The sequence below is a fragment of the Camarhynchus parvulus genome, unplaced genomic scaffold (genome assembly GCF_901933205.1).
Source record: "Camarhynchus parvulus unplaced genomic scaffold, STF_HiC, whole genome shotgun sequence".
Classification (NCBI taxonomy): domain Eukaryota; kingdom Metazoa; phylum Chordata; class Aves; order Passeriformes; family Thraupidae; genus Camarhynchus; species Camarhynchus parvulus.
The window spans coordinates 1-5,526 of NW_022148023.1; the positions used below are offsets into that span (position 1 = coordinate 1).

General features: G+C 51.1%; 1 pseudogene; it reads right to left on the bottom strand.

The window, feature by feature from the left end:
* Positions 1-4,135: 4,135 nt before the first annotated feature.
* Positions 4,136-5,108, bottom strand: LOC115915965 (annotated as a pseudogene).
* Between the last annotated feature and the right edge of the window lie 418 nt (positions 5,109-5,526).

Here is a 5,526-nt window from a genome sequence, read left to right on the forward strand (position 1 = left end):
ATAAGGCAGGATATACAGTGGCCACTGCCCACAAGGTAATCAAGGCAAAACCTTTACTTGCAGGGATAGCCATGCAGCGAGAAGAGATAATTCACCTGCGAGTCCTGGAATTGGCAGGAGGAGAGAGGATTAATAATATATGGACTGACTCCAGATCTGCATTTGGCACAGGGCCTGCTCAGGGTGCTGTCTGGAACAGAAGATTGCATGAAGCTCGAGGTAAGTAAATTAAACATGCTGAAGAAATTTTATATCTATTGGAAACTGTAAATTTAGAGGAACGGGTGGCAGTCATGCACTGTAGAGGTCACCAAAGGGTAAGACTGAACAAGAATTAGGAAACAGATTGGCAGACCCTGAGGCTAAATGGGCAGCAGAAGGGGCTCAGACTGAAGCACTGGCTTTGATACCAGGTGGTAAAGCCGTGGGTACAGAAAGAGAACACCAGCACTCAGGTGGTATGAAGAGGATATGAAGCTGGCGAAGGGCTTAGAAGCAAACAAACATGGAACTGTGCTCATTACACCTGACAGTCTGGTTCTCATACCTTCAAACATATTGTGGAAGGTAGTCCTAGAGGAACATAATAAAAACTCATTGGGGAGCAAATGCATTGTAAGCAAATTTGACTAAATGTGTAACAGGCCATAATCTGTATACCATTACCAAACGGATCACTCAGCAGTGTGCAATTTGCCACAAAAATAATACAAACACTACAAATAGCATAAAATTGGTACAGCTGGAAAAAGGAAATATACCAGGCCAGGAGTGGCAAAAGTGACTTTTCTGAACTCCCAAGAAAAGGGGGGTACAGGTACCCGTTGGTACTGATAGACACCTTCACTGGTTGGCTGGCAGCTTTCCCATGCAGAACAAATAAATGTATTTATAGATGATACTGAAGTACTTTTAATAAAATTATACCTCAATTTGGGGCACCAGCTACATTTCTGTGCACAAATAGTTCAACAAGTCAGTAAGGCCCTAGGGATAGACTGGCAATTACATACCTTATCATCCACAGGGCAGTGGACGAGTAAAGGAAATGAACCATTTAATCAAACAGCAATTAGCAAAGATCTGTCAAGAAACAAATTTGCATTGGAAACAGGACTTCCACTTTCTCTACTCAGAATTAGTGTCAAAACATGGTCTAAGGAAGGCCTAAGGCCATTTGAAATGTTATATGAGAGGCCTTATCAAACTCAATACAGGGGAGAACAGATCAGCCAAATAGGAGAAGGATACTTGAGATGGTACATAATAACTCTGAGAAAACAATTGAACAAAATTCACAAGAGGGTTTTTGAAACCAGGGCTAAAGGTTTGGATCAAGCAATTAATTAGTTTAAACCTGGAGACTGGGTATTTGTTAAGGCTTTTTCAGGTCAGTGTCTGGAGGAGAAGTGGAATGGATCACACCAGGTGCGTCTGACAACCTTCATGCCAATCAAGATCAAAGAACAGCCTGCCTGGATTCTCTTGTCAGGAGGGATCCAAAGGAGCATGGACATCAGAGCCAGTAGGACCAACGATCTTCAAGTTCTGATGCTGACACTTGGGGGTTCTGATCATTATCATAATTCTGGCTCGAATCTTTACCTTACCCTGGTCATAGTCCCCACACTCACATCACATGTCACCGTGATATTTTCTGAAAATCCCTTCACCAGGATTTCTTCTCCTGGGAGGCTGAGAGGCCTTGGAGAGGAATGAAAATAATAATTATCTGATTTCTTCTCCCTGTTTTGCTGCTTTGGCATATGGTCTGGAGATTGTTTGTCCAGCAGGTGGTTGTTGTGAATTGTTTTTACTTAATGACCAATCACCGTCCAGCTGTGTCGAACTCTGAGGAGTCAGTCACGAGTTTTCTTTATCATTCTTGTTAAGCCCTCTGTCTCTATCATTCTCTATAGTTTAGTATAGTTTTAGTATAGCATTCTTTAATATCATATCATATCATATCATATCAGCCTTCTAAGAACATGGAGTCAGATTCAGTCATTCCTCCTTCATCGTGGGGACCCCAGAAATGGCCACAATCAGCTATTCCAGTATGGCTGGGAAAGATCTCTCAAATTTTAATTTGGCCACTGTGGTTATGTACAGAAATGAAACATACTCAAAAGATGATGGGAAGAAGTAAAATGGGACTAGTATTCTAATTGAATAATTGGGAAGAAATACAGATAGGGTGTAGAGGAATCAATACATCCACACATGGAAAAGTAACTCATGTAACTGAAATCACTGTAAGGGATTTTTATAGAATATAATAAAGGGAAAATAATTGGTCAGTCTGTTTCTGCATCTGATCAATGCTGGCACAACTTTTACCTTAGATAAACCAGTTTCCATTGTATGTCTTTGGACAGTACATTGCCATTGCTACAGTGGCATTGTGACACTTAGGGCCCTATGGAACCAAGGGGCCCTTGTGACCCTGTGGGGCCTCATGGAACCACTGAGACCATTCTGACACTGTGGGGACTCGTGGGGCCAAGGCTCCATTGGTTTTCCTCTCTCTGGCACTGCTGCCCCAGCCCAGCAGAGCAGCAGAGTCAGGTCTGGCCCTGCAGCAGGAACTGGAGGCACTGCAGGTCAGGGACAGCCACTCTGTGTCTGGGATGCTCAGCAGATGCTCAGCTCGGGCAGCTCCTGCAGCCCCAGGGCCAGCCCCGCTGCCCAGCCCAGCACAGAGTTGGCCCCGGGGCTCCTCAGGCAGCTCCTGCTGGCCCAGGGACAGGGCAGCCTCTTGCCAGGGCTCCTCTGCACAGCCACGGGCTCCTGCTCTGCTCCTGGCCCGTGCCAGCTGCCCCCAGAGCCTTTCCCAGGGGAACAGGTCTGTGCTGGCCCGAGCAGCCATTGCTGCAGCCCTGCCCTGCTCCCCAGAGCCTGAGCTGGGGCTGCTGCTCTGCAGTGCACGGGGCTGTGCTGCCCGGGGCCCTGGGTGCCTCTGCTGGGCTCTGGGGCTCAGCCTGGGACACAGAGGCAGCTGATGGTGCTCCTGCGCTGACCCCCTCCCACACGGGCTCTGCGGGGCCATGGAGGGGGCTCAGAGGTGCCTGCCTTGTTCCAGGGCTGCCAGAGGGGCTTGGGGCTGCCCTGGATCCTCCTGGGGGAGATCCCTGAGGGTCAGAGGAGTCAGTGCCCAGACTCCTTTCCCTGTGCCTGCTGTGTCCCTGGGCTGCAGAGCTCTCCTGGCTCACAGCAGACATTCAGTCCCTGATCTCGGGTGACCCCACCCTGGCCAGGCCGTGCCCAGTGAGCTCCACTCCCTGCTGGTCCCTGGCACACTCTGTCCCTGCAGGTCCCCTGTGTTCTCCTGCAGCTCCCAAGGCCCTCCAGACAAACATTCCCCTGCCATCAGCCCTGGCACAAGCTGCAGAGCCCCAGGAAGGTTCAGCACAGACCATTCAGCATCTGATGGGCACTGGCCACCAACAAGCAAAACCTGACCCAGATTTCCTGAGTCCCCCCCCGGCCCCCGGGGTGAGACCCTGATCTCATCCCACTGAGCCCTGGGAGAACAAGGAACAGAAGGAGCCCCTGAAGAGTCCTGAGAGTGCCTCTGGAGGGGAGCAAAGCCTCCCTGCCCTGCCCTCAGGAGATGCCCTTTGCTGGTGGAGCTGCTGTGCTGGAGCCCAGCTGTGTCCCAGCAGTGCCCATGGCCTGGCCCTGCCTGAGGTCACAGCAGGGACACAGCAGGACAGTGACCAAGCTGCCAGAGCACTCTGGCCTTGCACCCACAGCAGGGCTGGGAAGGGGAGTGTGGAGCTGGGGGGAGCAGAGGTGCAAAGAGGCAGGGCCATTGTCCCTGGCTGTGCTGCTGTGCTGGGAGCCCCTTCCCTCCAGCTCTGCTCACAGGCACTGCCCCTGCAGAGCCAGAGAAGGGCTGAGGAAATGCCTTGGACACACAAGTCAAGGCAGACACTGGTTTTTGTTGAAATGAACAGGGAACAAGCTCCTGAAAGTCTTTGTGTTACACAAGAAAAGTAGATGCTCATGTTGACATACTCAGCGTAGTACTACAGTATTTTATAAAAAACATTGTAACACCAGAAAAATAATAGGAAAAGGTCCCAATGAAAAACTGCACAATTAGGAAAAAAAAGGCTGAGATTGTAAAGAGTTACATTCTGAAGGTTATGGAGCAGAAAAAAGAGAGTTTATTGTTTCTGAAAAGACACAGTCATCATTTTCCTCAGGGCATCCTTGAGCTCTTGGTTCCTCAGGCTGTAGATGAGGGGGTTCAGGGCTGGAGGCACCACCGAGTACAGAAGTGACAGGGCCAGATCCAGGGATGGGGAGGACATGGAGGGGGGCTTCAATTGAGCAAATATGCCAGTGCTGATGAACAGGGAGACCACGGCCAGGTGAGGGAGGCAGGTGGAAAAGGCTTTGTGCCGTCCCTGCTCAGAGGGGATCCTCAGCACAGCCCTGAAGATCTGCACATAGGAGAAAACAATGAACACAAAACAACCCAATTGAAAAGGAACGCACTAAACAGCAATAAGCCCAAGTTCCCTGAGGTATGTGTTTGAGCAGGAGAGCTTGAGGATCTGTGGGATTTCACAGAAGAACTGGCCCAGGGCATTGCCGTGGCACAGGGGCAGGGAAAATGTATTGGCTGTGTGCAGCAGAGCATTGAGAAAGGCACTGGCCCAGGCAGCTGCTGCCATGTGGGCACAAGCTCTGCTGCCCAGGAGGGTCCCGTAGTGCAGGGGTTTGCAGATGGACACGTAGCGGTCGTAGCACATGATGGTCAGGAGGGAAAGCTCTGTTGCAAGGAAGAAGTAAATCAGAAATAGCTGCGCAGCACATCCAGTGTAGGAGATGTTCCTGGTGTCCCAGAGGGAATTGTGCATGGCTTTGGGCACAGTGGTGCAGATGCAGCCCAGGTCGCTGAGGGCCAGGTTGAGCAGGAAGAAGAACATGGGCGTGTGCAGGTGGTGGCCGCAGGCTACGGCGCTGATGATGAGGCCGTTGCCCAGGAGGGCAGCCAGGGAGATGCCCAGCAAGAGGCAGAAGTGCAGGAGCTGCAGCTGCCGCGTGTCTGCCAATGCCAGCAGGAGGAAGTGCCTGATGGAGCTGCTGTTGGACATTTGCTGGGGCTGCACATGGGGACCTGTTCATGGAGAAAGGACAGTGACAAGTCAGGAGTGGCTGCTTTGAGCCAAACCTGGGCCATTCCCTGCAGACTGTCCTGCTGGGACTCACCCAGCCTTGTTCCTGCTCTGGGAAAACCTTCACCCAGGTCCCTGCCTGAGCTCCAGCTGTGCTGGCTGAGTGTGCCAGGAGCAGCCAGGCCTGAGCGTGGGGGCTCTCGAGGAGCCATCCCTGCCCTACTGCCCTGGGTTTGTGGTGCAGAGGGACAAGGCTGGATATTCAGGATTTGTCAGGGGAATCACTCCTAATGCAGAAAGGTTTGGTAGCATTTGCACCCCAGTTCTATAGACATGGATGGCAGGAGTGGTTTTAAGGAATTTTTTCTACCCATACATCATTCCTGGCTCTCTGAGG